The following is a 26,445-nucleotide window of genomic DNA, read 5'->3' as shown; positions in this document are numbered from 1 at the left end:
GGTGGACACAAACCGAATCGGAAGTTGAAAATCGATCGAACCGGGCCGAGAAAAGGACACGGTAACCGTACCACTTTAAAACAACACTAAAAACTGCATTGACCGAACCGAATCTTTTTTTTTTTTTTTGATTAGGTTCTGTGCTTCAAACCGACCGCAAATAAACTGAACCGAATGATAAATATATGTATTTTTTTTTAATGAGCTGTCAGTTTCTTAATAGATAAGATTTATTTAACGTGAACCTTACCACACATAATCTCAATCCCTTCATTTAAATCCAAAAATCCATAACGTACTCTCATTCTCTCTCTCGCCGTCTTCCACAACAAAAGTCATGTCCACCATGGTTGCCCACCATATTTTCCTTGTTGCCAAGATGGGTGTGTGTGTTTGGTGGGGTGGTAAGGCTTTGGTCTCATATATAAGAGGTCAATAGTTCGAGCCCCATCAAGGGTGGAAGTGGGGTGGGGTTTTTAAAAATAAAAATAAAAAATAATAATAATAAAAAGATGGGTTCATTAATTTCTACTTGATCCATCATTATCATCAATTTCATATAGAATCATGGATAGATAAAGAGAGCTTTATGGTACCAAAGTTGCTCACGCCAATAGACCTGGCCAATCCCAGCTTGGCGCACTCTTCCATGGCTAGCCCTTCACTCTTCTCATGAAGCTCAACCCTTTTGTCTCCCACCTCGCCCTCTATAACATCGTCAGAACTCCCGGCACTGCCACTGACGTCAACAACATCAACACCATATGTGAGATACTTATACTTGGAATTTGATTTAGGCTATTGAGATCTGGTATTGCATGTGTGTTCGATTTGAGTTTATAGAATATATGATTCAGATTATGGTTTAAAATAGTTTAATTATGCATTACAGGATATAGAATCATAAATTTGGAGGGGTTGAGAAAGTCGAGAACTTTTATTCGATGCGATATAGGAAACTGAGAAGCTGTGTTTAAAGCTCTCATATTTTGTTGTTATTAATTAATTTTTTGGCCTAATTTTTTTCCATGAACTTTGAGTCTGCTTGACTCATCATCTATTATGAGTTATATGCTTTGTTAGTTTTTCCAGATTTGCAAATGATCTATTGTTTGTAATAATCTGCAAATCTAGGCTATTACCCAATTTATTATTGTTCTCAATTTCTAATGATTAATTTATGAATTTCACTTTGAAACAAAAAAAAAAAGGTGATATTTAACCTAGATGTGAAATTGGGCCCAGATATTGTTAACAGATGATATTTAGTTAAAAAGATCATATTTAATTAGGTCCATTAAACATATCATATTTAGCAATGTTCTAAAAATCGGCCTAAGCAACCAATTTGCCTTAGGAGCTGAGCTGCTAGGCGGGCTAGGCAGAGCCGCCTGGGGCGGGGGGCTAACCCTTTTTTTTTAATTATCGTTGATATGAAAACAACGAAGAAGTCTACTCTCCTCCTCGACCCATTCTCTCATTCATCTCCCTAGGGTTCTCTTGGTCCTCTCTCAGCCCCAACGAACATAACAACCAGTCTCGCTCTGTCTCTTACTCTCTTGCTCGCTCCCAATCTCTGCTCGAAAACTGATAGGAGCATTTTAATGCGACGTTTTACTTGCTTTTCCCTACATTTCTTGCGTTATTTCCTTATTAAAACCCTGTTTAGGAAAGTTTCCATTCTTTGATTGGGAAAGTTCCTATTTGTAGAAAGTTTCTAATTTGTAGTTTCTATTTTTCCTTTTTGGAAAGTTTCCATTTTCAGTTTAGGAAAGTTGTCATTTTTCATTTTAGGAAAGTTTCTATTTTTCTTACTAGTTTCTATTTTCAGGACTTCGGAGCTAAAAAGTGGAAATGAACTCACAAATGGAAAGAGGAGCTTGCGAACACCAAGGGGAGCAAAAATAAGATGCAAAGGACCACACAATTGAGCAGAAATGAAGAAATGAAGCTTTCCTGGTCCAACCAGGAAATCCTGTTCGAAAGAGGAAACTGTGTGAAGCAAAACTCTGAAGCCCATTGAAATGTGTAATCGAAATTATGATGGACATGACGTTGGAGACATCAAGGCTTGAAGAGGACGCAAGAAGGCCCAAGAATTATCAAGCAAGATGGACTTTCGGCAAAAGTGGATAAAGCCCATGTAAACTAGGGTTTTGTGACGTCAAGAGAAAAATGTGGAGACTTAAGAGTTTTGCCGTCCAAAGCAAGAGGAAATCAAGGAAGAGTTTTTAAAAAGGAAAATATATTTTCCTTGGGGATTAAATTTGCCGTGTAATACTTAAGGAGAAAAACAAGGTGACAACATGGGAATTAAAGATGATTGATTGAGGATTTCAAGGAGAGATTTTCTTGGGAGACTTTTATGGGAAAGGAAATATTGTTGGAGGAATAATTTGGTGTGATTGCCAACGTGAAAATCAGAAATAATCAAGGAGATGACGCCAAGAGAGATTCAAGGGAGAAATAAAAGGAAAGAGAAAAAGGTGGAGACCAAGAAAAGCTGAAAACGTGTCTAGGTGCATCCCTAAATTCCCTAAAGGAATATTAGCCGAAATTCATGAAGAAAATCAGAATAATTCCAAGGAAATTCGACAATTAAATATTAGGGAGGTATTTTAGAGAATTTTGATTGGTTGGAACACATCACACGGATTACTTGGCATTCTATGATTGGTTGGACTACATCACAAAGCTTACTTGGCGAATTCTCATTGGTGGAAGCTATGTGGAAATTTCTGATTGCTTTGTGAACCCTAGTCGTGCTCCTATATATACCCACCTCTTTGACGTTGAAAAGGGTTCCACATCCCTTAGAAAAATTCAGAAAAATTATATTGTTGCCGTGAGCTTCTCTCATTTTCTCTCCATCCTCTAAAGCAAGCCACGGAGTTCAAGCAAGGCCGAAGGGAGAAGAAGGAGCCGTGACTATACTTGCACCATCCACCATTGAAGACTTGCTTTCAAGCTTCAAGGATCACAACGGAAATCATCCATCCTCATCTTCCATCCACGGTGTAATTCGACCTCTACTTTGTAACCTTTGCTTTGAATTTCGTTGGTTTTGTTCTAGTTGACATATGTGTTTGAATGATTATTAAATTCTGGAATTTTATATGATTGAATGAAATTTTCAGATTCATATTATTGTTCTTCGAGAGTTGCTTATGTGGGTTTGTTTAATTAAATTTGTGTTATAGATAACTTTTGTATTTTAATCTTATGTGGTTGCAAACACTTAGGGTTTCGATATAATTGGTGCTAGTAGGGGTGGGTTCGGTTCCGAGCCTAAACCGAAAACCGAACCGAAATGAGAATCGGTGCGGTTTTTGCGTTTTGGGAAGTTGGCACCGAAAACCGAACCGAACCGAACGGTTCGGGTCGGTTCGGCCCAGTTTCGGTTTTTTTTTTTTTTTTTTTTTTTTTTTGAAAAACAGATTTTTACCAAATATACTCTTTTGGTATTGTAACTCGAGAAGTTTTTGTTTCTACAAACCTGTAATTATAATCTATAACAAGAAGTTTACTAATGCATGTTTTGTACTTCACTAGACAATAATCTCTAATTCGATACTCCATAGTCCATATAATTCAATTCACATATAGTCCATCAAATTCTAGCATCAATATATGAAATTGTCAAAAAATATAGAGTCCAAAGTTTATAAAAGTCCATTACATCAACACTAACCTCACTTAAAAATTTATAAGTGAACTAAAAGATTAAACATAAAAAAAAAAAAAAAATGAACCAACATCAACATATGAATGAGGGCAATAGTATAATCTCAAGCTCGTAAAGACGCCTTCTTCGACTTCGGAGGTAACATTCCGCTCCGACTACTCCCCACTGCAGCTCCGCATGGCATCTTAAGCATCTCTACATTAGTATAAGAGAATAATAAAAATATTAGAAAATAAATACATACAATCATATATAACATAAATATTACAACTTCATTAACCCAAAAAACTATAACTAAGAAAATAGAAACAATTACCTCTTTCCGCATCTTCACACAACTCAATCTCCTCAACAGTAGGCATATGATGTAGATACACATTTTCACTCCTAAGCCAATTTTGTGTACATATCAAAGCCTCCACCATTCTAGGACTTAGGGAGCTACGGTATGGATCAATAATCCTCCCACTCGTGCTAAAGGAAGATTCTGAAGCTATGGTTGACACCGGAATGGCTAGAACATCCCTTGCAATGCGGGCCAATATAGGATATTTACAAACTCCATTTACCCTCCACCAATTCAACAAATCAAAGTCTTCATCATCTCCTTCAATAGAATCTCCAAGATATCTATCCACATCGTTGTTTACGATCCCGGCTTTCATAGCTCTTCTCCTTTGCTCCTTCTCTTTCAATCTCTTTTCTAACTCCGTTAGACCCTTACTTGAACTAGATGTCCCCTCACTTGATACTTGAGAACCCACAACCTCACCAACACCATTTTCCCTTCCCTCTTCCTCATACACCTTGTAAAGGTCATACAAGAGATCCTTCACAATCTTTGTGTTAGCTTCCACATTTTCATTCATATCCCCCCCATCATCAAGAATCTCAAAATAGTCAACAACTTTCTCAAGTTTATGACGTGGATCAAGAACAATAGCAATGAATAGATAGTGATTCAACTTATCAAAGCTACCCCAATACTTGACAAACTTGTCTTGCATAGGTGATGCAATCTCAGACAAACATGGATTCTTTTGTTCTTGCAAGAGACCATAAATAGAGAGTATATCACCAAAAGTACTATGAACGGTAGGAGAATTAGAACAACATACCTTCAAAGTGATTTCATAAAATGGTCTCAAGAAATCCATAAATTGCTCCCCATATTGCCAATCAACACTTGCCGGTGGCCCTTCTTTTGGCTTTTCACCCTTGGCTCCTTCAAGCCATGCACAAAAATTACACGCATCTTCTTCCACCATTCTATCAAAAGCTTTTTGGAATTTCAAAGCTCGTTCCAACATCAAGAATGCGGAATTCCACCTAGTAGGGACATCTAAAATCACAAGCCCTTTGCACTCTAGTTTTACCCTTTCAACACATTCCTTAAAAAAATCAAGCCTTTGTGGGGAGGATCTAACATACCTCACCGCATTCCGAATGGCACCAATGAATATCTTCATCACACTCAACCCATCATTGACAATCAAGTTCAGAATATGGGTTACACACCTCATTTGCAAATTCTTCCCTTTATGCAAAATTGCATTAGGGACACTCCAATCACCTATCCTCCTACTCAACTCCTTCAATGCAACATCATTTGACGAAGCATTATCAACGGTGACCGTGAGAATCTTCTCTATACCCCATTCCAACAAACAATCCTCCAATAGCTTAGCTATAGCCTCTCCCTTATGACTAGGAATCACACAAAAATTTAAAATTCTCTTATGCAACACCCAATTATCATCAATAAAATGTGCAGTGAGGACCATATAATTAATGTTTTGAATAGAAGTCCAAGTATCGGTTGTAAGAGACAACCTATATCTACTCAATTGATCCATCAATTTTTCCTTTTCCCACAAATAAAGTTTAAGGACATCCTTTGCTATTGTCTTACGGGAAGGAATTCTCCAATAAGGAAGAGCTCTACCCATAAAACGCCTAAACCCCTCTCCCTCAACATGAGAAAATGGTAGCTCATCTAATATAATGTACTCCACACATAACATAGATAGCTCTTCTTGAGTGCATTCTACAGTACACAACTCAGTAGTTGGTTTTTTAAAAGAGAAAATCTTTTGCCTTTTAGCTTTCATCATCTCAATATTAGGGGGATACTTTAGACACTTGTCCATATGATTATTAAGGGAGGTTGTACCATTCTTCCTAGGATCGGCATAGTAAATTTTTCCACAATAATTACATTGACCCTTAATTCTACCATCCACCATATCCCTCTTAAAATGATTCCAAATATCTGACCTTTCTTTCCGTTTCAACGCCTCAAGGATGCTTTCCACACTTCCATCATCTTCAAGCTGGGTTGCTTGAGTTCCTTGAACTTCCGGAGTTGCAGTAGAAGTTCCTTCATGGGGAGTTATTGGTGTTGTAAATTCACCAACACTAGTGTTGATCTGCAAAACAGAACAGAAACTGCAATAAGACACAAAAAACAGAAACTGCAAACATAAACAAAATACAAAACTGCAATAAGAGACAAAGAACAGAAACTGCAGTTTTAGTGCGCAAAACTCAAACATAAGCAGTTTTGATATATAAGAAACTGTAATAAACTAATAATACTAATACCACAAAACAGAAACTGCACTAATGACAGCAGAAAACAAAAAGCAGAAAACAAAAGGCAGAAACTGCAATAATGCCAGCACAAAACAGAAAAACAAACTGCAGAGTGCAAACGGTCTTGATATATATACCAAACAGCATAAACATGTGTAATATGATTATCTCAAATCCAATTTCCAGAAAATCCAAATCCCATAGCACTTGAAAGAAACAAAATTGGTACCTGAGATGAAGAAGTTGATTTCGGATTAGCACCGGCACCGGAACTAGTAGCAGCAGATTTAGATTGGCTCTTCATAAAATTTGCTACTGATCACTCCTATTCAAATTCAAGGAGTTGCAAACTGCAATTAGTTTACTGCATATAAAAACAGTAATATGTAGTTTAGTATAAAAATTGCAAAATCACATCAGAACATCATTACACAATATTATACTAATACCACATTATACATAATAAATCAAGTACTACCTAAAATTGCAGAACATCACTATATGAACATTGAATAACGTCTGGGAAAATCAGAGAAAAGATCTTTTAGCAATTCAGAGAGACAATTTAGCAACTCATTAACAAAACCTGACAATGCTTTTAATACCAAACCTATATCCCAACCTCTACAAGCAAACAGATCGTAATAACTAAATTCAAATGCCACCAGTTGGTGCTAGGAAATAAAAAAAACAATCTTAAGTCTGAAGAGTACTCCAAATCATCGCTTCTATACACAAATGAGCAAAAATGAATCACACCCATCGATTCAAGATTATGCAATCCAACCCTTACCGGCGTAACGATTCGGATGAGTGTACTGAGGTGGAGGTGGCTTGCTCGCTTGCTGCTGTGGAGGAGAACGAGCCCAGAACTCCAGACAGAACGAGCCCAGAACTGCTGTGGAGGACTCGAGGAGGCGAGCTGGTGACTTCGTGAGGAGAGAAACTGGGGGCTGAGTGAATCAAGTCAATCAGAAACTCAATCAGATCGATGAGAGAAACTCAGAAACTAGCCCTAAATATCAGATCGATGAGAGATACACAGTACTTACCGGCGAGATCGATGAGAGCTTCGATTTCCGGAACGTGATCTTGAGAGAGGTCGGTCTGAGAGAGAGGTCGGGAGAGCTTCGATTTCCGGAACGTGATCGAGAGAGAGGTCGCCGATCTGAGAGAGTTCTGAGAGAGAGAGGTCGCCGATCTGAGAGAGAGAGGTCGCCGATCTGAGAGAGTTAGAGGCTTAGAGGAGGCGATCTGAGAGAGTTAGGCTTAGAGAATAGAGAGTTAGAGGAGGCTGAGGAAGTGAGGAGCGAGTGGGGTGGGTTCGAGTCGTTCGACAGAGATCGCTGTGAGAGTGTGAGTCTGTGAGAGACTGAGAGTGTGAGACTGCGAGGGTTAGGCGTCGAGAGTGCGACCGAGTGGATTAGGTCATTAGGGTAAGTTAAAAACCCTATTCAAAAACGACGCCGTTTTGAGGTTCGGTTTTTTCGGTGCAGTTTGCGGTTCGGTTCGGTTTCGGCCGGGCCAAAACCGAAAACCGAACCGAACAGATTCGGTGCGGTGCGGTTTTTTCCAGTTCGGTGCGGTTTTTTTCGATGCGGTTTTTTTCGGCTGCGGTTCGGGTATCGGTGCGGTTTTTTTCGGTTTTCGGTTTCGCGAGCCCACCCCTAGGTGCTTGGTTTAAGAACATGAAATCGACTTTTCGTTTTGTGTAAACTTGAATCAAAGTAGTAAAGGTTTTGAGCAAAAATCGAATTTAATTAACGAGGATTGCAATTAGGTGGACTTTTCCATACTAAGTTGTACACTTGAGTTGATAGCCTTTCTTTATGTGTAATGCATTAAACATGACATGATTGACTAGCTTTCTAGGGTTTGATTGCATGTTTGATATGATTAATCTAGGTGCTTTCGCTTAGATTAATTAGCATTGAAAAGTAAAAAATGGGAATTCATTTGCTTTCGAATGTTTCACATGATCAACTCCTTTCTCATGACTTAGATGAACAATATTAGGGTTTGAATCGATTTTAATCATATGTTTCGGTTTTAATCTTTGTTCTCTCATTCCATTCGTATTTTTATGTTTTTGCATTTTAATTGTTTTATTTATTTAACTTATTTTCGAAAATCAAAAACTAAAAATCCCCCCATTTTTCGTGTAAAATGTTTATAGTTGTGAATATCTTTGTGAATATTATACTTTGTTTTAATTTTAATTATTTAATTGTTTGAAAATGACAGGTGTACCCTCAATCCCCGGAATAGAACGATCCCTACTTACTTATACTACTAATGACATTTCAGGGTTAAATTATGCGCTTGCTCAAAGCGTGTCAAAAACAAAGACCTTTTTGGTTGTTTTTTTCAGTTGTTTCTTTTTTGGGAGAGGAAATGAGACTGAAAGTGAAGAAGAGTCACCGCCAATCTGAAAGTGAGGAGTAGTCACAGAGAGAGACGGCAGATGTAGAAGATGAGAGAAGAAATTTGTGGAAGACGAGAGAGAGAGAGAGAGAGAGAGATGCAGAAGATGAAGAGCACGTGAAAATAAAGTGGTTCAGTCAAGTTGACCACTATAGCTCAATTATCAATTTTTCTGATAAATGTTTGGATAAGTTATGCATAATTATTAGGTGATTAATAGTTATCCAATTCTCTCTTCTAAAGCTCAAACTCCTTATGAACAATGATCATCCTTATAAATAGTGTTTTGCCAATTTTGCCTTTATGTGTTTTAAGCAATTGCACAGCCCACCTGTACGATCTGAAAGAGAGAGAATCAAAAGCTGAAGGTAGAAAATGTGAGTTCGCTTGAAGATGAAATCAGTGAAATGGGAAATGTTATTACAGATCTGAAAGAGAAAGAATCAAAAGTTGAAGGTAGAGCTCGGAATGCAGAAGCCAAATGCAAATTATTAACAAAGACCAACATTGAACTTAATGAAGAGCTCGGAATTTGTACGATGCAGTTAACAGAATTTGACATGCAATTGCAACATGCCCTGGCAACTGCTGAAGCTAGCCAGGAGAAACAAAACATGTTGAATTCGACTATCAGGGATATGGAAAATGTGATAAAGGATCTAAAGCAGGAGGTTTTAAACGCTGAAAGTCGGACTGACAGTGTAGAGGAAAAGTGTGTAATAATACCAAAATTTAATGCAGCACTAAATGATAAAGTAAGCTTCCTGATAGCTAAATTGAAATGCATGGAGGCAGCTTTGCATCAAGCTGAGGAAGCAAAAATAGCTACTATAACTGATATTGCTCTCCAGTCAATGGTTATTATAAACTTGATTGTACAACTTGCTTTTGAAAGAGAGCGCCTTCATAAGCAGGTCTTTACCATCTTATATCTTATTAATATTCAAGTTTAGGGTTGAATTTGACTATCAAGAGGGAAATATATCTTCTTCTGCTGTCTGTCACATGATTGAATGACTTATTATTATTTTCTTTTAGTATGTAGTTCTTACGTTAGAAATGAAAATTTCAATGTTATAATGCTTAATAGAAATGAAAATATTACATCCAGGTATCATCCGGTTATAGTACAACACAGGGGTCTTCTTATAGCTAGAGGATTACATAACAAATCATGATTTGTTATGTGTTTCCATAGTCATGTGCATATATGTTTTCATTGTATCAGTTCACATACGTGTTCATATGTAAGTATGTAGCTGCCTTGGGACTTAAGGTGGCAGGCGATGAGGTGGAGGTTTGTCATGAGTAGGTTAGTGTCAGGTTTAAATCATCCCATGCTAGAAAATTATCTATAGAGATAATCTGAAAACCAGTTACCAGATTTTTCTTTTCCTATATTGATTTGAAATGTCTACTTTAATTTTTTGTCATTGCATAGCTGCCAATGTTGGTTTATTTTAAAATCCAGCTTTTGGTCCAAAAACTATAGACTCCACAAAGTGTTGGGATTAGCTTTAGATGAGGCAAATGAGAGAAGAAAATGGATGAGGAGCAGACAATTTGTGCATACAAAGAAGAGATTCAAGGCCTCAAGGGACGTCTATCAGATTCACAGAAGAATTGTCTGGAAGCAGAGAAGAAAACCAATGCATCAAAAGACGTAAAAGAAAGGACTACCATGCGTTTGGTTATTTTATTCAAGGTCAAAAATATGTTTTTCTATCATTCGTTTTCTGCAAAATAAAGTTAACTAAAAATACATATTATTATTATTATTATTTCTTCTAAAGCGCCAGCGCCCAATGAACAGTACCACACATATTGGTTTACTATTTTGTCACTAGATGCTTCATGAACGAAGCAATAATAAGATACTCCAATTCGCAAACAATCAATAAGAAACAGAGAATAAATTATACTTGCGAATGCCATCTTTTGACATAAAGAGTGGGTGGGTTTCTAACTGCATTTTGATGAAGTCAATTACCTTTTGCATATCCATATGTGTTGCTTTTGATTATTAGGTTTTCAATGTGTTCAAAACACTATAAGTTGTAGTAGAGGGCAGTTTGCTTTTTAAAAAATGAGAGAGAGAGAGGGTGCATGGTTTTGGATGGGAATGAGATTTTGAAGAGGGGAATCAGCCTCCTCTAGTGTAGATACTTGAACGAAATAATGTTCAGAAGGCTTGCCGTCGGCCATGGTAAGCTTTGATTCAGTTTGATTTTTCAAAAATGAGAGAGAGACTGAGTGAAACAGTTTTGGATACGATGAGATTTTGGAGAGGAATCGGCTCCTTACAGTGTAGAGTATAGCAGAGTAGACCAGCAGAGAGACAAAATATAGGTCTGGGTGGGAGTGAGGGGCGAGACATTTTTTTAGGTGTCAGGGGCTGGTTGAGTGTACGGATGATTTGCTTTTTGATATGAGACCTCAAATTTTTATTTTTTAAGAATCTTAGAGAGAGAAGAGAGAGAGGGGGAGGGAGGGTTTTTGATGCGACTTACTCCCCACGTTTTCTAAGAGGTTCAAGATGCAATTATATATTGGATTAAAGGACAAATATGAAAATTCAGCAATTGAAGAGGTAGTACAGTATTAAAACCTGTCAAGTTCTTATAGGGGTGCAAAGTCAACTCTGCAATTACTTCTTAGAGCAACTCCAACAGCTTCTCCATATTTTGATTTTTCTCTACTTTAGGGAAAAATAAGTCTCTTTTGCTCCAACAGATTCCCTATAACTATCCCTATTTTAGGGAAAGTGAGGAAAGATAAAACCAAATTCCCTATATTTACAGCAATCTCTAAAAATTTAAGGAAAAATATGGAGATTTTAGAGAATGATGTAAAATAGGGAATCTGTTGGAGTTGGAGAATAAAAAGATGCTAAAGCTTTGACTTTTGCTTCCCTATTATACAAAAATTATAGGGAAGCTGTTGGAGTTGCTCTTATAGTAAAACCTAGCACCGCATACAGGCCAAAATAGCTGGATTCAACTTTTTTTTTTTTTTTTTTTTTAAAAGATGTAAAACAAACCATTTTATAAAGGGTCCCATATATAGACCAAGTTTATATAAGAAAAAACCACATACAAGTTCTTATTAATAGGGATCTAAATTTTTATATTTTTATCTAACAATTAAGTAAATTGCACGCTAAAAATATTCGTATTAAAACGCATACAATTCACTAAATTATGATCAACATTCATACTTTTATAATGCTCCCTTCCAAGAGTCAACTTTGCAGGATCACATAACAAATTTGTGCACTTCACATAGTACATATTGCATAGATATGAACACCTTCTCTAGCTCCATAAGGTTGGGTTAATCGTTGTCATGTAAACTACTCTAAACTATTAGGTGAGATAAGTTATGCATAATTATTATGTGATTAATAGTTATCCAATACTAATAATTATTCATTACAAATACTATTTAATATTTTTGATAGTTGGTTGAGTGTTTTGAGTGTAGTTAAGCAATTAAATTGTAAAGAATATATAAACTAATTCATCCATTTATGTTTATTATAAAAAAAAAAATTAAAACGCCGCCTAAGCATTGGCCACCGCCCGACTAGCGCTTCGCGTTTTTTAGAACTTTGATATTTAGTTAAAAATATGATATTTATGCCTAATTTGGGATGGTTGTGCTGTGAGAATAATTATAAGCATTTTCGATATTGCTGTGAGAAAAAGCAACTGTGTGTTTGGTAAACTGTTTCTATAAGTGCTGTGAGAATGAAAAGTAATTTACAAGTGTTTGGTAAGTTGCAAGGCAAAAATTGTTTTGCCTGGGTATAATTACCAAAATGGTCATACATGCTAAAAAAATGCTACTAAAATACATGATTTTATTTTTTGATTATGTAACCATACCAAATATAAAAAAATTTAATGTATTATCCTCGTACTCTTGTTCAAATTACCAATGCATCACTTTTATCTCAATATGTATATTTAATTATACAAATTAGGTTGTTTGTAATTTGTTTGGTTATATACATTGCTTGGACTGAATAAACAGATTTACTTTAAACCTTAAATATGCATATATATATTTTACTATTACCCAAAATAAGTCTAGAATATTTAGACTAATTTCCCAACCATAGTTTAACGGGAACCAGTATACAAAATATATTAAAGTCTATTCAAATTGTAACTAAATGCTAAGTAAATACAAAATATATTTCTAACGAATAATTATCTATCTCTTTTTTTCTCTCTCGACCTAGGGTTTGCGTCTGCAACCTAGGGTTGCGTCTAGTTATCTAGATTGCTGTCCATCTGCTACCATGAACATGGATATACTCAGTTGGAATTGTAGGGGCATCTGCAATGATGCAACTAAGAGGGCTCTGAAGGATTTGATATCCCAGAATCGTCCCCAAATTGTCTTCCTTTGCGAGACAAAAATTAGTCGAATGTCAGACTTCCTTAATCTTCATACGCCTTGGGCTTTCAACATTTCAAAGAGGTTCTGAGTGATGGCAACTCGGGAGGACTAGGGATGTTCTGGAATGGAGATGTGGTGGTACAGGAACGAACTTCTTCTGCCCATCATATAGATCTGGTTATTGTAGGCGGTCCAGGGGAACCGTCTTGGCGTTTGACAGGTTTCTATGGATTTGCTCGTACGGGTGATAGGGACAGGTCGTGGCAGCTCCTCAAGGATCTTAGTGATCTTGACTCTCTACCATGGGTTGTTATAGGTGATTTCAATGAGATTCTGAATAGTAGTGAGAAGATTGATGGACCGGTAAGGGCTGAGCGTTAAATGAGAGGCTTTCGTGAAGCTCTAGGCTATGGTGACTTGCTGGACCTAGGGTTCTTGGGTCCAATGTGTACGTGGTGGAACTCGGAAACACAGTTACGGTTGGATAGGGCAGTGGCTACACCTTCGTGGTGTGATATCTTTGGCTATGCAAGGGTGCGCCATCTTCCACCAAGTGACTCCGATCACGTTCCTATTCTCTTACAGGCTAGCTCGGTGCCTATAGCTCACAGACCGCGACATCATCACTTTAAATTCGAAGCTTATTGGCTGCAACATGCAGAGTGTGATGGGGTGGTACAGGAGGCATGGTTAACGGATGTTACGGGGACTCCCATGTACTGTGTTTCGCAGAAACTGAAGCATACTAGAATGAAGCTAGATAAATGGCAGAAGCAGGCCTTTAGGGTGAGGCAATTGAATATGCTTGGTATTCGATCCCGGTTAGAAGAGCTCATGGATGTTCCTATTTCAGAGGCTATTCAATTGGAGAAAAAGAACCTTCAAGACCAACTCCAAGTCCTTCTTTCTCAGGAAGAGACCTTTTGGCGTCAGCGATCAAAGGTTACTTGGCTCCAAGAGGGGGATAGGAATACGAGTTTTTTCCATCGTAAAGCTTCAAATAGGAGACGTAAAAATCGACTTCAGGGTCTCTATAATGAGGACGGGGTGTGGTTTGAGGACGATGCAGGGGTGGAAAATATTGTTACTACCTATTTCACAAGGATGTTTGAAGCCCAAGCTGTTGATATAGAGGCGGTCAACACAGCTCTTGAAGCTATTCAACCTTGTGTTACCCCGGTCATGAACGAGCAGTTGTGTGCTTCTTACTCTTATGAGGAAGTACGTACTGCTTTGTTTCAGATGTACCCTACGAAGTCTCCGAGTCCGGATGGGATGCCTCCATTGTTCTTCCAGCATTATTGGGATACAATTGGGGAGGATATAACCTTGGCTGCGCAAAGTTTCCTACATACAGGTCAGTTATTAAGACAAATCAATTTTACACATATTTGTCTTATTCCAAAGAAGAATGATCCCGAACAGATGTCAGATTTGTGACCTATTGCTTTGTGTAATGTGTTGTATAAAATCTGTTCCAAAATGGTGGTGAACCGGCTTAAATTGGTTCTACCTCAATTGATTTCTCCTTTTCAAAGTGCGTTTGTGCCAGGGAGATTAATCACTGATAATATTCTGGTGGCTAATGAGATTGCTCATTTTGTTCATAATAAAAGAGAAGGGAGTGATGGTTTTATGGCATTGAAGCTTGATCTTAGTAAAGCTTACGATAGGATGGAATGGTCTTTTCTCCGAAAGGTGTTGGTTCGGTTTGGGTTTGCACAAAACTGGATTGACATGGTGATGGAGTGTGTCAGTTCGGTGAGATATTCGTTCTTGATTCGTGGGAAGCCGCGGGGCTTTGTTTGTCCGAGCAGAGGTTTGAGACAGGGCGATCCCTTATCTCCTAATTTATTTTTGCTTGGAGCTGAAGGTTTTTCGGCCTTGCTGCAAAGGAAACAAGATACTAGTCTGCTGCCGGGGATTGATGTATGTGACAATGCTCCTTCTGTTAATCATCTTTTATTTGCAGATGATAGTATGCTTTATGCGAAGGCGTCTTTGGAGGCTTGTTATGAGATTAAGGATGTCATTGAGACATATGAGAGAGCTTCAGGGCAGTTGGTGAATTTTAGCAAAAGTTCTGTTGTATTTAGCAAGAATGTTCCGGAGGAGACGAAGGAGGTTGTCTCTAGTTTATTGGGAGTGGAAGTGGTGGCGTCACATGAAAAATATCTGGGGCTTCCTACTTATGTGGGGAGAATGAAGTCTGCTGCTTTCCAATACATTAAAGATAACTTGGCCAAGAAGATAGAGGGTTGGTAGGGGAAGATGTTGAGTGGGGCTGGGAAGGATATCCTTATCCAAGTAGTTGCTCAAGCTTTACCAGCCTATGCCATGAGTGTGTTCCAATTGACAAAGAATTTTTGTGAGGACTTGGAACAGATGTGTGCCCGCTTTTGGTGGGGGTCTACATTGGATAAGCTATAAATACATTAGAAGACCTGGAAGGCTCTGTGTAATCCAATGGAGGAAGGCGGTTTGGGATTCCGGAGTCTTATGAATTTCAACTCGGCAATGTTAGCTAAACAGGCTTGGCGGGGGATTCATCAACCGGATTCTCTTATTGCAAGGATTTATAAAGCAAAGTACTTTCCAGAATCTTCTTTTTGGGAGGCTCCGTTTCATGTCTCTCCCTCGTACTCCTGGAGAAGTATTAGTTCTACTAGAGATCTTTTGAAGCACAGCTCTTGCTGGCAGATCGGTAACGGGGAGGAGGTCAATATATGGTCTGATTGTTGGGCTCCTGCTTTGCATGAGGGGAGGCCGAGTACCAATGTTTTAGCAATGGAGGAAGTTAGCAAAGTGAGTGATTTGTTGTCAACTACGGGGGTTTGGAATGAGGCTCTGATTCGGAGGCTTTTTGGGAGGGAGGAGGCAGAAATTATTTTAAACATTCCTCTTAGTTGCAGAAATATACCAGATAGGTTAATATGGAAGTTGGAAAGGAAGGGTGAGTTTTCTGTTAAAACTGCTTACCGGTTTTCTTTTTTTCACTCTCCTTGTCGTAGTCCTTTTACTCTGGCGGTGAATGGGGATTTCTGGAAAAAGATTTGGAAAGTTCTGATTCCTAATGCAGCTAAGGTTTTTGCATGGAGAGTTTGTCATGACATTATACCTTCCTTGGACAGGCTAGCTTCAAGGCATGTTCAAGTAGCATCTCAGGGTTGTGTTTTTTGTGGAGGTAGTGTTGAGTCTACTTTACATTTGTGTAGAGATTGCCCCTTTACGCGACAGGTAATGCATGGACATGTGCTTCTGAGGAGGACGTGCTTTGATCCACGGGTAGAAGACTGTGACTTGTTGACATGGTTTGGATATTGTGTGAGGACTTTATCTATTACAGATCTGGGGATTTTGATTTTTCTATTGTGGAGTATTTGGAAGGAGAGAAATTCACGAGTTTGGGAAGGTAAGAGTGTATTGGCCTGTGATGTTTTTATTCGTGCTGATTCTCGACTCCGTGAGTTTCGTGTTCATAATTTGAACTCTGCTCTGGTGAATGTTCGTCGAAGAAGGGTGCAAACATGGGGGGTTCCGTCAGCAGGGATCCTGAAGATCAATGTTGATGGATCTTTTTATCATCACATGAGAACATGTGGTTTCGGTTTTGTAATTAGGGATTCCAGTGGTGCTATGGTGGCTGGGGGAGCAGGCCCTTTACGGGGATTGCTCTCATCTGAGCATGCCGAGTTGTTGGCGTGCAGGTCCTCAATTACTTTTGCCATTGATCATGGTTTCATTCCAGCTATCTTGGAAACTGATGCACAGGAGGTGCAACGTCAGCTCACTGCCCAAGTGAGCAATAATTCTTCGGCTTTGGGACGTTTATATGAGGATCTCAGTTTAATGTTGGTTTCCCATAATAGCTTGCAAGTTAATTATGTTAGGAGGAAGGCCAATGTAGTGGCCCATATGTTAGCTGCACATGGGAGTAGTATGATGTAGGATTGTTTTTATTTTTCAGTTCCTAGTTTTCTAGCAGCTGCTATTGCAGCTGAGGTTCCTGTGATGTAATTTGCAGTTTCTTCAATAAAGGGCTTACCTCCTTCTCTCAAAAAAAAAAAAAATTGTAACTAAATGCTAAGTAGATGCATTCATTAGACTTTGTGCAATTATATTTCTTAAAACCTCCATTTTTTGTCCTCCCGAACCATCTTCTTCATGTGCATTGTCCTCAATCTCTTCACTAGTCTCTTCACTTGAGTATTTCCACTTTCATTAAAATCACAATCTCGTTGAGAATATATTCTTATGTAGTTATGAAGAGTCATTGTAGCAATAACTATCTTCACTTGGTTTTCATAAGGAAAGCTTGACATATCAAGTAAAATACTCCATTTATTTTCATACCGCAAATGTGCGCTCAATAAAACTCCTAAATGAAGAATGTGCATGATTGAATATTTCTTTATGACCCGTCGGTTCATCACCTCTACGAAAATGTGGAAGGTGATACCGCTCACCTTTATACGATCCTATATAACCCTTCATTTGTAGATATCTGGCATCTACTATATAGTATTTTTCTGAAATGAAAAATTATAAGGAATGATTGTTCGGTAAAAAAAAAAATTATAAGTCATTATTTGTGCAATCTCGGGAAAAAAAAAAAAACCATCTGAGGGTTTAAGAAAATTCGATCGAGGATTGCGTAGAGCTGATAAGAGTACTCTCCAAAACATAGGTAGTGCCTTCCCACCCTACACATCCAAATGTGAATTGCATGTCGAAGTTGCATATAGCCATTAAATTTTTGGTGGTATCCTTTTTCTTCCAATGTATGGCACTTGAACACATGGAGAAATCAAAGCTTGAACATGAACACCATCAATAGCACCAATGCAATCCTATAAATTAGTTTACAATATACTTGAATAAAAAAATAACTTTATAGAAAAAGCAAATTGACAAGCATTTGTGTGTCTATATATATAGGTAGACCTGTAAATGGACCGGATTTTGATCCGGACCCGCTCCAGATCCGTGACTATTGGACGGGTTTGGATCGAAAGTTTTGATCCGTTGATCCGTTAATGATCCGAATCCGTTAACCCGTTTATTTAACGGATCAAATACGGATCTAGGTCGATCAGATCCGTTAATGATCCGGCCCGTTTTTGTAATAATAAAATATTATTTTTTTTATTAATATATTATTATTATTTTAAAATATAAAATATAAAATATGAAGAATTTCTAATACAATTTTTTTGCAGAAATCTAAGGGACAGTCAATCATTCCAAGAAGCATTAAGAATTTTGATAATGTAATTTTACTTTTGGTGATACTTTTCATGTTGTTTTAATATTTTATTAATATCTTATGAGGTATCATGATATAAATTTAATATTACTATTTAAAATTTTTAAATATTTGAAATTATAACGGGTCGGATTAGCGGATCGGGTATCCGTTAACCCGGCGGATACGGATTTGGATCGAGCTATCAACGATCCGCCGGGTTAACGGAGCGGGTTTGGATTGAATTTTTTTTAAGTAAACGGATTTGGATTTAGGTCGATCCGATCCAAATCCGGTCCATTTACAGGTCTATATATAGGATGACATTTGAAAAAGGTAATACATTATACATACCTTAAAATGAGGCATGTATTTTGAGTTACATATAATTTCTAGTGCGATGCTCCTAAATGCTGGATCCAAAAGATGAGCATTTTGCCATATTATAGAAAATCTCCAACATTGTATCAAAATACCTACTAACTGTCTCACCAGAATGTTGAAAATGTTCTTGTGTATTCATATTTGTCTCATCTTGTTTCAAAATATAGACAAACATATCTAACATTTCAACAATACTCATGTTCATTGAACTCTTCATTATCTTTTCCAGATCATTCACAAACATGAAGAAGACATATTTATTCAGCCTAAATGCGTTGTGACACCTACTTTCAGATATGTGTTTCAGATCATTAACAACAGCATATGATCTAATAAAGGAATCATAAGTAACCCGGTTGAGGTTACAATCCCTCTTCTTCATATCCTCAAACAACTCTGGTGCCCTCTCTATCCTGTAAGTCTTGCAACAACCATTGATCAAAGCATTGTAAGTAACAACGCAACATCAGGAACAAACCCTCTAAAGAGCATATTCCGAAACATATGGTTTGCTTCCCACAACCTCCTCTTAGTGGTCTTTCTGCACTCAGTCTCCAACTCATATATACAATAAGAGCTTATCAAAATCATATAAGTGAACGTATCCGGCGGGCATCTAAAAACTAGAAGCTCAATCTGCTACAGTAAAAATCGGGCCTTCTTGAAATTCCCAACTCTGCAAAGCGCGTAAATAGTAGTGTTGTAAGCATACACATCCGATTTCCAATGAAACTGCATCATTCTATAGAAAGCCGCCAATGCTTCATTAACCAATCCCTCTTCTCCTATGCATTTCATCAAACAGGTGATGGACTGTGTTATTACAATAGGGCTTTCACTACTCACTCTCTTTGGCATGTCTTTCAAATCCCAGAGGGCCTTCAACCGATTCAATTTAGCCAAAACGATAGCCATGTCTCTACAAGTTCGCTCATTGTGGTTGAACTCAAAATGGGTTTCGACCCAGTAGTAAAAATAGAGGGCTTTGTTCACTCCCAGATTGACCTTGTTGAGGTCTTTGTGGGCAACTGGGCCAAGAATGAGCATGTCGTTGTGGAAATTATATGTTTCTTGTCCGAGATTACGTTGCTTTAACGGAGCGCGGTGCCGGTAGCCGATTTGGCAACCTATGGAGCGAGGGGATTGGAAGAAGAATCTAGGGATGGAGGTTAAGACTTGGGAGACTGAGTTGGAGGTCCATGGTTGAGTTGTGGTGGATGAAACCGAGGGGTTTGGATCAAAAGGTTAGTTTTTGAGCATGGCTATCAGGACTTGGTTCACTAGAGGTGTGTAATTGCGGTTTAGAGGTTGAGTGCTTCATAGTTTGCACCTGCAATTTTGTTCAAATGTGTCTAGAGCATTTAACTCATGACATAATTCCTACAAACATTGAAAAAAGTTAAGTTAGCTTCTCCATGTTAGAATTATATGGTATGAAACAACTGCAACACATTGATAAATGTAGATATACAACTTACATAACAAATTATCAATATTCCTTCTGAAGGTTGCCAGATGTATTATCAACAATTATAGATTCTAGTTTAAGCAGACTATGACCGATTTGTGAACACTTGTAAAGCGCCCCAAAGCTAAACTTTTCTAATAACCTAGGATGAACCTGGCCTATCAACACCTATATAATTATAATCACGTCACCATTTCATCGATTTGACATAGACATCAATAATAGTAGAACTTAAATCAAATTCACACAGATCTACAAACACAGTTATCAGAAGTAGAACTAAATAAAATTGAAATAGGTGAATCATATAAGAGCAAGTTCACCATTTGGGTCACCAAGTCATGAAACTATTCACTGTCACTGGACATATCACTACACCAATTTTTCAATCAGACGACAGTTTTTCACTGTCGTCTGATAATAGGCGCTGCTGTTGTCTATCTCAATGCCGTCTGATACATGAATCAGACAATACCACAAAACTGTCGTCTGACAAAGTTTACTACAACAACAGCTACTACACAGTCTGTTGTCTGAATACCACGAAGAACAACAGCAATTGGTATCAGAACTCTTGTGCAAAGTAATTTCAGATGGCAGACCTTGGAAGAATGTTGACGTGTAATGAATATTTAGAGAACATTGATTTGTACAAAAACGGTTGTCTGAATGAAGCTTGTAGATCAGCAATGTAATTGAATACTATTGACTGACTTTGAACAAGACAACAAGAAAACTATTAAAGCTATTGTGTGTCATTGCTTCAGACAACAGTTTTTTCTTTCTTTTTTCTTTATGTTCATTTGTTAGACAATGGTTTGCGATTGGTATTGAATTGTCTAAGATAGAAAAGAAGATATACATTCTATACAATTGAACAACATATCCTTGATTCCAAAAACCATTTCATTCCATCAGCAGTATTCATCCTAACATTTACAATGGAATTAAGCTTGCCCAAGTGCCTATATCTATTTCATTAGCTTAACAAGCTTTCAAGTTTCATGAGCTTTACATGATAATAAAAAAGAATACAATTTGCTCGATCTCCCAAGATAGTTGTAAGCAAAATCACTGCAAGCTCTTTAGTATTGTACCACTAAGATAGTTGTAAGCAAAATCACTGCAAGGAAAGAAAAGTAGATGCAATTAATAAACTGTCAAGACAAGTTACAAATGTAGATCATAATCAATTTCCACCTCTTGCCAACTGTTATCATGTAAAAGAGATGTAATAGTTGCAAATATGCACTAGTTTATAACAGTTCTAAGCGTACAAATGCAGCAGATACAATTTGATGTACCAATTCTCTTGTTCTCCAGCTAGAGTTCTCACATCCAAAAATCCTACACATAATAAATTGCAGCTTATAAATGACATAATCTTAACAGGAAATTGAGACAGCTAAATTATGTGCCTGAACCAATATATAAAAGTCAATGAAACTAGGATAAAAAATAGAATCCACACACACAAATTTGTTTTAGTTTCAGTAGTTTCGTAAATGATGTGCCATACTATATCCCTCAACAAAAACATAAACACAGAGCCTGAGCAAAGCCTTAAAAAAATCAGAAGCATACCAGTATCAAAACTAGGAAAAAAAGAGGGAGTAGCACAAGTGCGAGTGGGAGCAGCCAACAGGTGCTTCTGCCTTGATATCTACATTGATAATTACAAGAAAAAAAAAAAAAAGGTGCTGATGTCAGAACCCAATAAGACTATTGAATAATAACAAATATATGAACAGAAAGTCACAACAACAAAAATGCATCTTTGGTTTAATGTATAAATGAATTTACGAATGCAATGAAATTAATCTATGATCTCATCAACAATATCTAGTTTGGTCAGTGAAGGTATCTATATAACAATTATTATGCAATGCATCATGCACTAACAAAGAATGGCTTCCTCATAAAACAGATTTCAATGAACTAAATTGTCCCGAAAGAAAAATATGAAACCAGCAGATAGAATAGCTTTAGTGTCCGTATTAGACTAGAAGGCAACTTCTATTCACAGAAATTATAAATCATCAAGGTTGGCAACTTCAGTACATCCGCATGATCCTGCATATGTGTAATTATGCATGCATTATCTAGCATTAAAACTTGGTTATATAGTATTCAAGCTTGTTAGCTTCAGTAGATTCCCAGGCATTTCTATATGCATTCACATAGATGAACATGCATGAGCTACATTTATGTAAACTAATATGCACGTATACCTGTGAGACATCAATTATCTACCTTCATGTTAAAACCAGCCTCTTATATCCATTAGACTATTGTTTCATTTAGCATACTTAAGGCTGAGATTGCCCTTTTTCGACCATAACAAAAGTCCATGGAACAGCAAGGCCACTTACTATCATTACTGGGCACCTCCATACAAACCCATATAAGTCATGAAACAAGTAACATGCCTCTGAGTTTAAACAGAAAAGAAAATCAAATAGACAAAGTTTCTAAACCACAAACCAAAATATCTGGAGAAAACCAATATTTGAACCAAACAGTAAGAACAAAAATCTTCTGCTGATGAGACAACCAGTACACTTTATGAATTCCTAACTTTTCTTTCTTTTAGGCCAGACATACTTACATACTTTTGACTATTATTTCACGTGAATCTGGCAGCAATTGACTCTCCAATCGACATTGTGCATTGAGGGTTCTCCACCTTGAGGAGGCCTCTCATTATCGATCCTAATATCCAACAAACCTAACCAACAAAACAACAAAGTTGAATTGCAAAACCAGATAAAAGTGGAAAGTGCACGAATTTTTCAATTAAGACCAAAATTAAATCACCCAAAGGATTAGATCACCATGGACTGAACTGGGCATCAGAAAAAAGAATCTGAGGTGTAAGCAACCAAAACAAAGTCGAGTGCTTCCCTTGAACAAGAGATGGGTGAGAAGTTGTACCTTGGATTTTACCAACTTCTGAATTTAGTTTACTTCTTTTTCCATAATTACAGACATGTATCCTAGATTCTACTAGTATACAATGGATTAGACTTCTCTGAAATAACGACATGATTCTAATCCTAAAACAGGGAAAAAAAAATGGTGGTCTGCACATCTATTTCGTGTGAGGTGGAAAAGCTGCTAACGAGGTTAATTTATTTGATTTCTATTATGTTAGTAGGGTTTAGAAATTAAGCAGGCAATACATATATTTCTTTCTGTTTTGTTGATAGAAGACCAAGTGTTCAATCCTTTGCCTGAGAACTAAATACAAGACACAGCAAAAAAATTCCAGTCGAGTTGCATGAAATAGGAGAACATCATTTGTTGGTGTTTTTACACTAACCCTCCCTTTGTGAATCAAGTTTTGATGGATGATATTGATGGCCTGGTGAGGCCTAGGATGGTTGTAACAGCTTCGGTTAAGTAGTAGTAGTTTCTTTTCCTCTTTTTCTGGGCTTAATGCCCCATGTAACCAAAAAAAAAAAGAATGGCTTCCTCATAAACCTCCACAAACCAAAGTCAAGAGCATACTAGGAGCACACACTCTTGATAAGAATTTATCAAAAGAGAAAGGTTCACTAGGAGCAGCCTTTGGTTCTTCGATCAGTCTTGCTACCCGTTTGCTAACAGTCCTACATACTTCAAGTTATAGCTAACAATTCAATTCAATTATAGCTTGTTCAACTACAACCAGTGTTCAACGCCCAAAGAATAACCAGGGGGGAGAACAAAGTCAAATGCATGCCATGAGCTAGGGAAAAGCAGGAGTAGAATTAGTGCCCGCCATTGTTTCTGGAGCCTTCACCATTTCTATTTGCAGTAAACAATTACATTTATATTAGCTTTCGTCATGCAACTAGCCTCATGCTTCAATCATTTGACTCAGACAAAACCCAAGAATAAACAGAAACAATGAAACTTCATAGTCTAAGCTAACAATCAGCCAAGTATCTATTGTCAACTAAGCAATCAACATAACCAAATTGAGCCATAAACCCTAACCAAAATCCAATAAAATCTACAATTAACAACAAAATAAAATGACAAAATCAAGTAAAACTACCTTGGTGGTTACTCGGTAGGAGAAGTAGGCCTGCACGCCATTGCCTAATTACACAGAAACAGTAACAGAGACTGACAGGAACGGCTGCGATGATGGCGATCCAAGGGCTCCCCAATATACTTGTCTGCTACTCCATTCAACCCAATTGCAATTAAGATAAGCCCAAACTCAAATTTACAAACAAATTCATAAAATCAAGGCCAAATTGAGGAAGGGAGAGTGGTAGATTGTAATTACCGTGACAAACGCGAGCTTCGGGATCGAGGCCAAACCTTTGAAAGGGTTCGATGATGAACTGCTTCTTGCCGGGCTGAGGGGGCTGGGTCTTTTTGCGGGACAAATTGTTGGGCTGGCACGGCGGCTGTCGTCGTAAATGTCAGAGTGGTTGTGGTAGCGTTGGGAGAGCCAGAGGCCGTCCATATCAGCCAGAGAGATTGGATCTGAGAGAGGTTTACGATGATGGGCCCTTCCCCCTTCCTTGTGCGGCCGCCCTCCCGAACACCTGACGCTCAGATCTAATCTTGTTCAGCATAAGAGAGAGAGACAAGAGGCAAATGACTGGCAATTTGGGCGAGGATAAAGAGAAGAAGAGAAAGAGAGATATAGAGGTATATGAATTCGTGAGAGGGAAATTAGAATTCGTGGTCTGGTCATCTCGATCGACGGAGGGGTGGCTGGGTTTTGTTCTCCGTTGCCCAGGCTATCTTTTGGTGGTGGCGGTGTCAAAAGACGACATACGGAAGTCGAGCTTTCCGGCGTGACAGAGAGAAGATGAGAGGAAAGGGGAGAGAGAGAAAGAGAGAGGGAGGTCTGCGGCCCGAGCGAGGAAGGAGCAAAGGAGGAAAGGCTATAGGTTTACATTTCCCTTATATACTGCTCAAACATTTCACCAAAATTTGGTCGAACGGAGGGAAGTGAAATTTGAAAATTTAGTAAAGTGTTAAAAGCCAATTCTTGGGCGCCAACATATATATTGAAACCCTAAAACTCACACAACATAAACTCAAGTGCATTGTCTGAAAAAGAGTGGCACAACAGAAAACTAAAAACTGTTGTGTGAATCAAAACAATCACACAACATCTTTCAGCAGGCATTGACTTAAAAGATATCAGACCACAGACACCTAATAACAGTTGTGTGATTGAAAATAATCAAACAACAGCAAAAATCAACCATTGTATAAATGAACCTTGGACAACATCACATAATAAATGTTGTCTGAATTAATTCATTCAGACAACATCAAAAAATTCAACCATTGTCTGAAATGCTATTGCACAAGAGCCAAGTAAAAACTGTTGTTGGATTCGAAAACTTAGACGACAGAATATTTCTTGCTGTCGTCTGATTATTTCAGACGACAGTTAAAATGTTTGCTGTCGTCTGATATGTGTTTTCTGATTCCGAAATTGGTATATGTTTCCACCCGTTGGGTCAGAGTCACCGATCAGTTACTTTTCGTTGAATATTTTATTATTATTATTTTTTTTTGTGTAAATGAGAAATGTATGATTTAAATAAATAGCCTTGATGAACATTTTGGAAATGCAACCAAATATATTTTTTTGGGTGGACAAATTATATCTCCACCGACATTTTTTTTTTAACACTCCACCGACAGTTTTATCACATGTACACCACCGACAGTTTTTTTTTTAAAGAGTGAAAAACCCACCGACAAGTTTGGACGAACAAGATCACTCGCACACTATTCAATCTGACGGTTATTATGAATGTAATCTTATCTAAATTTTTAGATAAGAATACGAAAAACAAAATGCTGACACGTGTCCTTAACAAATTATCATAATCTGTATGAAAAATATCAATAAATAGACCTGATCTTTGCACTCAATCCACACACGATCCGAGCTTAACAAACCTTCACCTTTTTCTTATCTCTAGCATTAAACATTTCCTCAAGTTCTCTCATTTCAATTAATAGGTTGTGAGATTAAATTCGATGGTCTAGGGATGAAGATGATGAAGAGATGATGGTCACCAACGCCATTGTGAACACAGCAGTTGTAGAAGATTCTGCAAAACAAACTCGAAGGTGCGGTTCTCATCAGGGTCGTGCACCAAACAAGGAAAGACTTAGAGAAGAAAGGGGCAAAAATTTGATGGCCGACCTTAGCAGAATACATCTGCGCTCCTAATGCGGTCGACCTCAGACGACTTCTTGCTAATTATG

At 37.7% G+C, this 26,445-nt stretch overlaps 1 long non-coding RNA gene and 1 pseudogene across 2 annotated transcripts; both read right to left on the bottom strand.

Annotated features, from left to right (window-relative positions):
- Window positions 1–18,762: 18,762 nt before the first annotated feature.
- On the bottom strand, window positions 18,763–20,057 carry LOC133711302 (pentatricopeptide repeat-containing protein At1g77405-like; annotated as a pseudogene).
- Window positions 20,058–21,291: 1,234 nt separating this feature from the next.
- LOC133708012 (uncharacterized) lies at window positions 21,292–24,355 on the bottom strand. Of its 2 annotated transcripts, none has more exons than XR_009845497.1 (5): window positions 24,251–24,355; window positions 22,817–22,920; window positions 21,793–21,871; window positions 21,513–21,555; window positions 21,292–21,331 (listed from the first exon to the last, which is right to left on the bottom strand). It is a non-coding gene; the product is annotated as an uncharacterized LOC133708012 (long non-coding RNA). The 2 variants fall into 2 exon arrangements; XR_009845496.1 differs by having other exon boundaries at window positions 22,821–22,920.
- Window positions 24,356–26,445: the final 2,090 nt, after the last annotated feature.

The sequence above is a fragment of the Rosa rugosa genome, chromosome 5 (genome assembly GCF_958449725.1).
Source record: "Rosa rugosa chromosome 5, drRosRugo1.1, whole genome shotgun sequence".
NCBI lineage: Eukaryota > Viridiplantae > Streptophyta > Magnoliopsida > Rosales > Rosaceae > Rosa > Rosa rugosa.
The sequence above is the reverse complement of the archived record's forward strand: the minus strand, read 5'-3'. Positions and strand labels throughout refer to the sequence as shown.